The sequence below is a fragment of the Rhinopithecus bieti genome, unplaced genomic scaffold (assembly GCF_001698545.2).
Source record: "Rhinopithecus bieti isolate Rb0 unplaced genomic scaffold, ASM169854v2 scaffold_32422, whole genome shotgun sequence".
Taxonomy (NCBI): domain Eukaryota; kingdom Metazoa; phylum Chordata; class Mammalia; order Primates; family Cercopithecidae; genus Rhinopithecus; species Rhinopithecus bieti.
In genome coordinates this window covers 3,164,697-3,176,985 of record NW_016814631.1, presented here as the reverse complement: position 1 = coordinate 3,176,985, position 12,289 = coordinate 3,164,697, and the positions used below count along the sequence as shown (strand labels likewise).

The 12,289-nt window shown below is 42.4% G+C and overlaps 1 long non-coding RNA gene and 1 pseudogene across 1 annotated transcript in view; one reads left to right on the top strand and one right to left on the bottom strand.

The window, feature by feature from the left end:
* LOC108515033 (glycogenin-1-like) overlaps positions 1–4,900 on the top strand; it is a 10,759-nt pseudogene extending 5,859 nt beyond the window's left edge.
* The window catches only part of LOC108515034 (uncharacterized), a 10,046-nt gene extending 4,469 nt beyond the window's left edge, over positions 1–5,577 (bottom strand). Inside the window, exons 1-2 of the long non-coding RNA XR_001881413.1 lie at positions 5,440–5,577; positions 4,892–5,008 (exon numbers count right to left, since the gene is read on the bottom strand). This is a non-coding gene — a long non-coding RNA (uncharacterized LOC108515034). The remainder of the gene's footprint in view (positions 1–4,891; positions 5,009–5,439) is intronic.
* Between the last annotated feature and the right edge of the window lie 6,712 nt (positions 5,578–12,289).

Here is a 12,289-nt window from a genome sequence, read left to right as displayed (position 1 = left end):
AAAAAGTCTAACAATATCCTGTAATCCTTTATGAGCTTCAGGCCTGAAGGATATTGCCTTTGATAAGGAAAAGTGGTGGGGTTTTAGCCTTATTTGAACTGGGTGGGCATTTTTTACCCTTCCAAATTGTCCTTCCAATGCCCAGACTTCAGGGTTGATTCCCTCCTCCAGTAGGGTACAATGAATGGGTAACTTGTCCCCCATATTCATGTAGATAATAGCTCCAGCTTTGGCTACTATTTCCCTCCCTAATAACGGTGTGGGACTTTCAGGGATAACAAGAAAGGCATGTGAAAAGTGCAAAGTCTCCCAGTTACAACTGAGGAGCTGGGAGAAATACTTGGTTACAGGCTGTCCCAGGATTCCTCAGGAAACGGACCATGAGGACAGCTGTCTGGGGCAGGAGATTAACACTGAGAAGGCCGCATCATTGTCCAAGAGGAAGTCAATTTCCTGGCCCTCAATGGTTAAACTTACCCAGGGCTCAGTGAGGGTGATGACATGAGCTGGTGCTTGCACCAGGCACCCTCAGTCCTGTTGTTGGATCATCCGGTTGGGGGCTTCTGGCCCAGAGAACCCTTGTCCTCTGGGTCAGTGTGCCTTCCAGTGATTGCTTTGACATAGTGGACATGGGTGAGGGGCGGCTTGTTTCTCATCGGAGAATCTTTTTTAAAGGGTCCCTGCAAACCACACTGATAACAAGCTCTACCAGGTGATTGGCCTGCTCCATTTTCTGTCCTATCTGAACCACCAAGGTTTGTTTGTCTGAGGGCCATGACTAAGGCTGCAGCCTTTCTCTGATCTCACTTTTCCTTTTGGGCCTGTTCCTCTAGGTCCCTGTTATAGAACACCAAGGTTGCCAGGTTTAATAATGCCTCCAAATTTTGTTCAGGGCCCAGGGCTAGCTTTGGTAGCTTTCTCCAGATATCTGTGACTGATTGGATGATAAACTTATTTTTTAGGATCAATTGACCCTTGAGGGAGTTGGGTGACAGGGGAGTATATTTTCTTAAGGCCTCCCATAGCCGCTTGAGGAAGGCAATAGGATTTTCTTCCTTTTTCTGAGTTATGGNTTGTTGGATCATCCGGTTGGGGGCTTCTGGCCCAGAGAACCCTTGTCCTCTGGGTCAGTGTGCCTTCCAGTGATTGCTTTGACATAGTGGACATGGGTGAGGGGGCGGCTTGTTTCTCATCGGAGAATCTTTTTTAAAGGGTCCCTGCAAACCACACTGATAACAAGCTCTACCAGGTGATTGGCCTGCTCCATTTTCTGTCCTATCTGAACCACCAAGGTTTGTTTGTCTGAGGGCCATGACTAAGGCTGCAGCCTTTCTCTGATCTCACTTTTCCTTTTGGGCCTGTTCCTCTAGGTCCCTGTTATAGAACACCAAGGTTGCCAGGTTTAATAATGCCTCCAAATTTTGTTCAGGGCCCAGGGCTAGCTTTGGTAGCTTTCTCCAGATATCTGTGACTGATTGGATGATAAACTTATTTTTTAGGATCAATTGACCCTTGAGGGAGTTGGGTGACAGGGGAGTATATTTTCTTAAGGCCTCCCATAGCCGCTTGAGGAAGGCAATAGGATTTTCTTCCTTTTTCTGAGTTATGGTGGACATCATTGAATAATTCATGGGCTTTTTCCTAATTCTCCTTAATCCTTCTAGAACACAGGTCAACAGATGTTCATGACTCCAGTCCCCATGATCTGAGTCTAGGTCCCAGTGGGGATCCATACTGGGGATGGCTTGCTGACTGGTAGGGAATTTGTCCCTTTCTTTGGCTGTCATTCTATCATTTACTTGACTAAGATACCAAACTCTCGGGCTGCAGCTAAAGCTGCATTCTTTTCATTAAAGACCAGGGTTTGACCTAACAGTAGCATGATATCTCTCCAAGTGAAGTCAAAGGTCTAGACCCTGTAGGACATCTATATACCTATCAGGATCATTTGAAAACTTCCCAGGTCTACCTTGATCTGCTTTAAATCAGAGAGGGAGAAGGGGACATGTACCTGGGTTGGGCCAAATTTCCCTTCCCCTACAGCTTGAAGGGGACATAACCGATAGCCCGGGGTGGGGTGGGGGTGGTTGTGGTCCCTTGGAGATTTCTTTGCTTGTTTCCTTCTGGGTGGGGGAGATTAGAGGAGGCTCACCATTAATAGGAAGGGGAGCTGTAGGGAGGCTAGGATGTGGGGGTAAGCTGAGAGGGCCTCCTGTGGGATGTAGATTGCAAGCTTTGCATAGTTGTGGATTACCCTTCAATGAAAAGAAAGCTTGGACATAAGGTATTTCACTCCATTTGCCTTCCCTTTTATAGAAAAGGTCAAGCTGCAGGATAGTATTGTAATTTACACTTCCCTCAGGTGGCCATTTTTCCCCATCAGAGAGAGAATATTGGGGCCAGGCCGTAGTGCAATAAATAAATAAATAAATAAAATAAGCCATGTCTTTTTCAGGGTTTGTGGGCCAAATTGATCCCAATGGCTTAGGATGCATTTCAAGGGTGAGCTTGTTGATGCCTGAGTGTTTTCCATCTAAAACAGAAAGAAAAAACTGCCCATGGTTTTGGTCTGTTTCTTCCCCTGCCCAAGAACCCACAACAGTCCCTGGACCCTGCTGTTTGGAATAGTTGCGCTCACTGAAGCAGCAGCGGAAACATTGTTTTCCTCCTAGACCACAAAGAGGACTGAGGAAGGTCAGATTTAGTGGCCCTTACTGATGCATTCTTGAAAACCTGTACCCTTGCCTTTCCTCTTAGACCACAAAGAGAACCGAGAAATGTTGGATTTAGTGGCCCTTACCAACGCATTCTCAAAAACCTGCTAGTTAGAGTCCTAAGCATTTTCTCCTGTTGGTATTGGGACCATACCCTTGTCCTATAAAGACGATATGCCTCAAAATGGAGTGAAAGGCCATACCTTGAGGGAGGGAAGGGATCTCCAGGGTTGGAAGAGTGACGCCTTTTGTTCTCACTTCTCATCATATGAAGAGGAAGGATATTCCCCCAATTTAGGAGTCTATAATTTCTGAGCCTCCCCATATCCTAGCTTCAGGAATAGCCTTTGTTAGTCTGAGGAGGGATCCTAAAAGGATAGATAGTGTTCCAGATAGTCCGCCCGATGGGGCTCCGGTCAAAAATTATGTGTCCCAGGGTGCCTATTTCCCATTGAAGAATTTTGGTTCTTTCTGATTGGTGAGCCCAGGTGCCTAAAGAAGGGAACAGAGTCCTGAAATCTATATTAGAAATCATCCTTATAGGAGAAACTAGGGAATGGTTTTTAGAAGCAGGACTAGGCTTGGAGAAGAGAGGCGAGAGGAAGTTTGACTGACAGGCATTAGGACCCAGGAGGCAAGGGTCAGGATAAATAGGATAGATAGGCAAGTCTCACTTGGGTGATGTAACTGAGAACACCACTCATGGCTGCAAGGACAACCAACTTTTTGTTGGGACCCTGGAGCTGAATGGCTTTCCTCTCTGCTGACCCTTGGCTCAGCCCAGAAGTGCAGGAAAAGCGGAAGCTGGTTCCAGGCAAAGCAACGATCCTGACTCCAAAGAGCCGGGGGTTGTTGGAGAGCCCTTTCCCAGAAAGCCTGAAACCTATGTCTTTAGTCTGGCAGCCACACTAGTCGCTTTTAACTGGCCAAGAGGTGCCTGGTGTTTAGGTCCCGAATTCTAAGAAAAAATAGGACAGAATAGCAAGTGAAAGGGGTCCGATGGTACTCACCGCATGGCAATATCCTGGACGAGCCCCCAAGATGTGTCCAGAGTTGGTTCCTGCCACTGGCTTCATGGTCTCACTGACTTTAAGAATGAAGCCATGGACCTTTGCGGTGAGTGTTACAACTCTTAAAGATGGCACGGACCCAAAGAGTGAGCAGTAGCAAGGTTTATCGTAAAGAGCAAAAGAACAAGCTTGCGCAGCATGGAAGGGGACCTGAGTGGGTTGCCACTGCTGGCTGGGGTGGCCAGCTTTTATTCACTAATTGTCCCCTCCCATGTTCCATTTCTGTCCTATCAGAGTGCCCCTTTTTCAATCCTCCCCGTGATTGGCTACTTTTAGAATCCTGCTGATTGGTGCATTTTACAGAGCGCTGACTGGTGCGTTTTACAGAGTGCTAATTGGTGTATTTTACAGAGTGCTGATTGATGCGTTTCATAGAGCACTGATTGGTGAATTTTACAATCCTCTTGTAAGACAGAAAAGTTCCCCAAGTCCCCACTCGACTCGGGAAGTCCAGCTGGCCTCCCCTGTCACTGGGATTACAGGCATGAGCCACCATGCCCAGCCAATTTTTGCATTTTCGTAGAGACAGGATTTCATCATGTTGGCCAGGCTGGTCTTGAACTTCTGACCTCAAGTGATCCACCCACCTTGGCCTCCCAAAGTGCTGGGATTACAGGCATGATCCACCGCACCCAACCTGAACACATTTTTTAGCAGCTGGGCAACAACAGATATCAGAAAACACTTGCCATTTATTTATAACCTAAGCAGCATCTCTATATACTCCCATCTCCCAGCATTTAAAGTTTTTGGTGTAAGTGCCAAAGTTGTGCATTTCCTGTACGAGTCAAACCATGGAATTATATTTATGATCCCAAAACAAAAAGTGTCAAAAGTGATCCAGAGTTTCTCATCCTGTGGTGGAACATCTTTACCAACAACGTTTTACCTCTGCTTCGACAATTTGGCCTTGTCAAAGACACCTGCTCATATGTAAATATGGAAGATGTCTCAGGAGCCATATCACATCTGTCCATTGGGGAGATCCCAGCTATGGCACAGCCTTTTGTATCCTCAGAAGAACAGAAGGAGTGGTGGGAACAGAGCCAGGCTGATTATATGGGAGCAGATTCCTTTGACAACATAAAGAGGAAACTTGACACTTACCTCCAGTAGAAACACTGCATTTTCCTGTAGACGCATCCACTTCACAAGCCTTGTTTCAAATACTAAGTATATAGAGCTGGGCTGAGAAAAGTCTGTTACAGTTGGCAGAGGTTTTCACTAAAATGTAGCAGATGAGAGGTTTTGTAGGACAACAGGTGAGAACTGGGCAAAAGTTGTGAAGCAGCAATTCTGTTATATGGACAGTGTTCTGCTTTTTAATCCTATTTAGCTCATCTCAGAAATTCTCACTTTTGTTGATTGCCAACAATCAACTCAAGGGAAACTCAATATTAAGCTGTTAAGATGACTATTATCAGTTCTTAAAATCTGCAGAGCGTGGTTCCAAATCACTCACTCCCTTTGGAAGCAGACATGGCATTTATCCTTTGCTTGCTTGCTGGTTGTACCTACTTTTCATTAGACCTGCATATTAGAATTGCCCAATGCTGCCAGAGTGAGTAATTGTAATTCTGCTTTCAGGTAAAGATAGCCTATATTAACACTGTTGAGTGATTCAAAAACATTATCAACAAATAGTATTCACTCACTTTATTTCCTGGTCTTAGTTTCTGAAGATGTTCACCAGTTTTCTATGTACAGTAAGACACCATGCTAAAATGCTTTTGTTCAGTTCTGTATATTTGAAAATAGCAAATTCAGTTCTCTGATGGTTACCTGCAGTGGCACCCTGTATGAAAAATGAAGAAAAATAAAATAAAGGATATGTCTCTCATTTTGTAGAGATGCTAAATAATTAAGCTTGTTTGATGTATTAAATGTATAGAAAGTCATTATTACTGTCAAATAATAAGTCATACTAGGTTTTTTTCTGTTACATTTATGGGTATATTATTGATATAAATTTTCTAGAGTAATATAGAATTCTTAAAATCTAGTATATTATCAGTCATGATTTTGGTTATTAGATTGTATGTCTCAAAATAAATACATTTACTTGTCAATTGCTGATTATAATAAATGTTCATCAGATTTTAAACATGGCTAATTTGTCTCTATCATCCAGGGTTTTCATTTTTCTCTAGTGGCATCTAATCAGATTCATGGAAAAGATTCTAACAAGTACTCCTAAAACAAGTTTCTAATAACTTTAAGATCAATAGACTAAAAGTTTTCCAAAACTCTGATAAATTCAAAAAACTGCTAATTAAGATCAAAGGAAACAAAAATTAATTTCATGAAATTGAATAACTGATGAAGATGTTTTATGACTTTTATTTTAAAACTTGATTTTTTACTTAAATGTTTTGTTTTCCAGATTTAAAGAAATTTTCTCTTAAGCTATCTATAGTTTACAGCAATTTGGTAAAGTATACTTTTGTGAACAAAGGTGGAAGCATGTGCTTTTCCTCCCTACTTGATCGCTCCAAAATTCAGAAGTTATTTGTGAATTTTCTTATAGCAATATGGTTATTTGCATAAGTTCAGTAAAAATCTGTTCTCTCTTTATAACAGGATACAATTGGAAACATGGGTTATATTACCAATGCCTTGAATAAAATATAGTATTTGAAAGCGTGAATAGAACACCTGGTTTCAAGAGTTCTCAGTCTTACAGTGATGTGAGTAAACTCTTATCACTTCCTGGCAGGCCCAGGAACCTTCACGCTGTAGGAAAATCTAAAGTCTTCCTTGGTTTTGGCTTCCTAGCCCCAAGAAGTTTTTAAATCTGACATTTCTATTGATCAATGTAGAGAGAAACTATTTCTAAAAGAAAAACTATAATACACCTGTTATTAGATTGTAGCCCTGTGCATTGTTTTTGAGTTCTTATTATCCACCTATAGCCAGGATTAGATTCTAAATTCTTCTGCATCCCTCCAATCCAACTTTCCTCCATGAGAATACTAAAAACAGGGCCAAGTGTAATAGTTCATGCCTGTAATCCCAGCACTTTGTGAGGCCAAGGTGGGTGGATCACTTGAAGTCAGGAGTTCAAGACCAGCCTGGCCAACATGGTGAAACCCGATCTTGACCTAAAAAAAAAAAAAAAAAAAAAGAACAATTAGCAGGGTAGCAGAGCATGGTAGTGTGTGCCTGTAATTCCAACGGCGACTTGGGAAGCTAAGGCAGAAGAATCGCTTGAGCCCAGAAGGCAGAGGTTTCAGTGAGCCGAGATTGCGCCACTGCTCCAGCCTGGGAGACAAAGCGACACTCTGTCTCAGAAAAAAGAAAAGAAAAAAAAAAGTAAAGAAAATACTAAAAATGGGAACTGTTTTGTTCCTGAAGCCCTATAATTCAAAACTAGATGAATTTTAAAGAATAAGTCTTATGCTTGATATATGGACCACATAAAAATCACACCACACTGCTCAATGCCATCATCAGAGATATTCATACTGCAAACCAGGACATTTTCATGCTATAGACAGCTTTTCTCAAGAGGTCAGAACAACACTCCATATCATGAGACTCTTTCCTTTTTTAGACAGGGTCTCATTTTGTGGCCCAGGCTGGAGTGCTGTCATGTGGTGTGATCTTGACTCACTGCAACCTCTGATTGTCAGGCTCAGGTGATCCTCCCACCTCAGCTTACCCAGTAGCTGAGACTACAGGTGTACACCACCATGCCCTGCTAATTTTTCTATTTTTAGTAGAGATGGGGTTTCTCCATGTTGCCCAGGCTGGTCTTGAACTCCTGGGCTCAAGCGATCCACCCACCTTGGCCTCAAAAAATGCTGGGATTATAGGTGTGAGCCAGTGCGCCCGGCCCATGAGACTCTTAATGCTTACCTTTCCACTTGACAGGATAACAGTCGTTTGATTCACTCAATTGTCATTCACTAGGATTGTCATAACACTATTAGTTTTACTTTATATTTTACCTTTTAAAATTTGTATCTGTTATCTGTTAAACTTTTGAAGAAGTACAACTCCTAACAGAATAATTCTGGTCCTGAACTTTGAGATTATAGCAAAAACTACAGAACAGACAAAATTGGATTTAACAATAAACGCCAGGTACACTTAGCCTGACAGCCACTCTATTCAAACCTCCCTTGTTGCTCAAATGTGCCTTCAAAGGTTTTGACACCGACTCCTAGTCACCAATCACTTCTTCAACATGGGACCAGACCAGCAACCTGGGGCAGGTCCATCCTGGCACCAAGGGACAATCAAAACCTACCTACAGGAAGATTGCTCAGCGATGCTTTTGGAGAAAGATCTTTCTCAAAGGGGGGAATGTAAAAGTGCTCAGAATTAAAATAGAGTCACTTATATTGAAACAAAACAAAGACCTGACAAATAGAGCCAGGGAAGACCATGAAGGGAGGGTTCTCATGTACATATGCCTAACTATTACAGGCAGTGGCTCACACCTGTAATCCCAGCTTTGGGAGGCTGAGGCAGGTGGATCACAAGCTCAGGAGATTGAGACCATCCTGCCTAGCATGGTGAAACCTCGTCTCTACTAAAAATACAAAAAAATTAGCCGGACTTGGTGGCAGGCACCTGTAGTCCCAGCTACTCAGGAGGCTGAGGCAGGAGAATGGCGTGAACCCAGGAGGCGGAGCTTGCAGTGAGCCGAGATCGCAGCCACTGCACTCCAGCCTGGGTGACAGCGAGACTCCGTCTCAAAAAAAAAAAAAAAAAAAAAAAGCCTAACTACAAGAATTACCACAAAAGATTGCTAAACCCACAACCGTACACAAAGGCCGTCACAACTTTACACAAAAATATACTTCTGTGAGGCTATCTGCCCAGCAACTGCCTAACCATTTGCAGGCATTACCCTGGTTATTGATTGGACTGGCATCACCTTGTTATTGATTCTTGTAGCCAAGGATAATCATCTCAAAACTACTATGTAATCATCTTCTTCACTTTTCCTTTACACCTTTTCCCATTTAGAAAACAAAAGGTGCAGCTTGCTGCCAGCACTCATTTAATTTTACATAAACACACTCATTGGGGCTGAAGCAAATCTGACTGATTTTCAATGTGAAAATAAAACATAAAAAGCATTCTTGGAGTTATTTCTAAACAGAACTGACTCAGAATCGTCTGAATCACCAGAATCATCTATTTAGGAAAAATCAGATTCACCAAATAACTCTTTGGTCAACAACTGTTTGAGAACAACTAACATCACGTAAAGGAATGCTGCGTTTTCTAGGATTTGATTTTCAGCCATCGAGAATTACTGTTGTGTAAATTGAACTACCACTGTTAAAAACAGAATGCTACAGATAGAATGATGTCTTTTGTTTTCAAAATCAATACATTGGAGTGATGCAAACATAATAATATTAATAAAAGCCAGATATTTTGTGGCAAAGTTATCTTGGGGTATGCTCCAGCTGCAAGCACTACTGGCAAGTATTCTCAGGCCAAATGGGAAAAGAATTTAAAAACCTTTGTGTTCCTTTACCTCCCTGAATACACATACAGTTTACTCTGGTACATGTATTCCCATTGCAATGCCTGATTCCAAAATAAACATTTTCTTTTTTTTTTTTTTTTTTTGAGACAGAGTTTTGCTCTTGTTGCCCAGGCTGGAATGGCACCATCTTGACTCACCGCAACCCCCGCCTCTCGGGTTCAAGCAATTGTCCTGCCTTGGCCTCCCAAGTAGCTGGGATTACAGGCATGCACCACCACGCCCAGGTAATTTTTGTATTTTTAGTAGAGACGAGGTTTCTCCGTGTTGGTCAGGCTGGTCTCGAACTCCCGACCTCAGGTGATGCACCTGCCTTGGCCTCCCAAAGGGCTGGGATTACAGGCATAAGCCACCGTGCCTGGCCACATTTTCTTTTAAAGAACTTCTCTCTATTATTTAGGTTGATAGCATTTACCATGAATGGAATTTGCAGGATTGAAAGTTGCTCTATGTGACTCAGTGAGGGTTGAGTGAATGTGAAGGCCTAGGGTATTGCTATACTTTTTTTTTTTAATTTTGACACAGAGTCTTACTTTGTTGCCCAGGCTGGACTGCAGTGGTGTGATCTTGGCTTACTACCACCTCCACCTCCTGGTTTCAAGCGATTCTCCTGCCTCAGCCTCCCAAGTAGCTGGGATTACAGGCATGCACCACCATGCCTGGCTAATTTTGTATTTTTAGTAGAGACAGGGTTTCGCCATGTTGGCCAGGCTGGTCTTGAACTCCTGACTGCAAGTGATCCGCCCACCTCAGCCTCCCAAAGTGCTTGGATTACAGGCATGAGCCACCGCACCCAGCCTGGCTGCTATACAATAGACATTTTATTTTATTTTATTTTATTTTATTTTATTTTATTTATTTCATTTCATTTCATTTCGAGAGAGAGTCTCACTCTGTCACCCAGGCTGGAGTGCAATGGCGTGATCTCGGCTCACTGCAACCTTTGCCTCCTGGGTTCATGCCATTCTCCTGCCTCAGCCTCCCTAGTAGCTGAGACTATAGGCGCCCACCATCATGCCCGGCTAATTTTTTGTATTTTTAGTAGAGATGGGGTTTCAGTGTGTTAGCCAGGATGGTCTCGATCTCCTGACCTCGTGATCTGCCCGCCTCGGCCTCCCAAAGTGCTGGGATTACAGACGTAAACCACCGTGCCCGGCCTACTATACACTTTCATATGACAGCACAATAGATTTATTTATACTAGCATCACCACAAACATGAGTAATCCATTGAGATACAAAGTTACAATGGCTACAACATCACTAGATGGTAGGAATTTTTCAGCTTCATTATAATCTTATGGGACCACGATCATTCGTGCAGTTCATCATTAACCAAAACATTGTTATGCAGCATGACTGTCTTTTTGTAATTGGCTTATTTCACTTAGCATAATGTCTTCAAAGTTTATCCATGTTGTAGGCATATGTCAGAATTTCCTTTCTTTTTAGGGCTAAATAACATTCCATTGTACGTGTACACCACATTTTCCTTGTCTATTCGTCTGTTAATGAACACTTGGGTTGCTTCTACATTTTAGTTTTTGTGAATAATGCTGCTATGAATGTGAGTGTACAACTTATCTTTGAGACCTTGCTTTCAATAATTCTTTTTTTTTTTTCTTTTTTTTTGACACGGGGGTCTCACTTTGTCACCCAGGCTGGAGTGCAGTGATGCAATCTCTGCTCACTGCAACCTCCACCAGCCTGGGCTCAAGCAATCCTCCCACCTCAGCCTCCCGAGTAACTGGGACTACAAGGATGTGACAACATGTGCAGCTAAATTTTTGTATTTTTTGGTAGAGACAGGGTTTTGCCATTTTGCCCAGGCTGGTCTTGAACTCATGAGCTCAAGCAATCTACCCAATTTGGCTTCCCAAAGTGCTGGGATTACAGGCATGAGGCACTGCATCCGGCCTGAGACCCTGCTTTCAATTGGGTATATACCCAGAAGCCGAGTAGCTGCATCATATGGTAATTTTATGTATGTATACAAATATATATACATATATGTTTTTATGTATGTATATAAACATATATACATATATGTATGTATTTTAATATATATACACATATATATGTACGTTTTTTTTTTTAATAGAGACAGGTTCTTGTTCTGTTACCCAGGCTAGAGTGCAGTGGCGAGATAATAGCTCACTGTAACCTTGCCTGCCAGGCTCATGTAATCTTCCGGCCTCAGCCTCCTGAGTAAGTAGTACTATATGTGCATGCTATCATACTCAGCTAATTTTTTAAACTTTTTGTAGAGATGAGGTCTCACTATGTTGGCCAGACTGGTCTTGATCTCTTTGCTTCAAGCGACTCTCCTGCCTCCACCTCACAAAATGCTGGGATTACAGCATGAGCTGCTGCATTTGGCCTATATTTTTAATTTATGGAAAAAACATCATATTGTTTTCCAAAGTTAACTAGTTATTTTTTGCATATGTGAAGGTATGAATAGTTGTATGTCGCTCTTCTATTCTTCTAGCTTACTAAATTACTTTATTCTGCTTTATCTTGAATTATCTTGGGTTGTTGGGGATGCCATTATATCATCTACACATAGAAAGTTTAAACTTTTTCTATTCAATTATTATGCAAAATTAGGCCAGGCGAGGTAACTCATGCCTGTAATCCCTGCATTTTGGGAGGCCGAGGCAGGCAGATCACGAGTTCAGGAGTTTGAGACCAGCCTGGTCAATGTGGTAAAACCCCATCTCGACTAAAAACACAAAAATTAGCCAGGCGTGGTGGCAGGCACCTGTAATCCCAGCTACTTAGGAGGCTGAGGCAGGAGAATCACTTGAACCCGGGAGGCGGAGGTTGCAGTAAGCTGAGATCGTGCCATTGCACTCCAGCCTGAGCGACAACAACGAAACTTAATCTCAAAAAAAAAAAAAAAAAATTCTTATCCAAAATTAAAACAGTTAGAATTGCCTTCTTGTCTGATTAAACTGGCTAATACCTCAAATACAATGTTAAGTAGTAATAGAGATG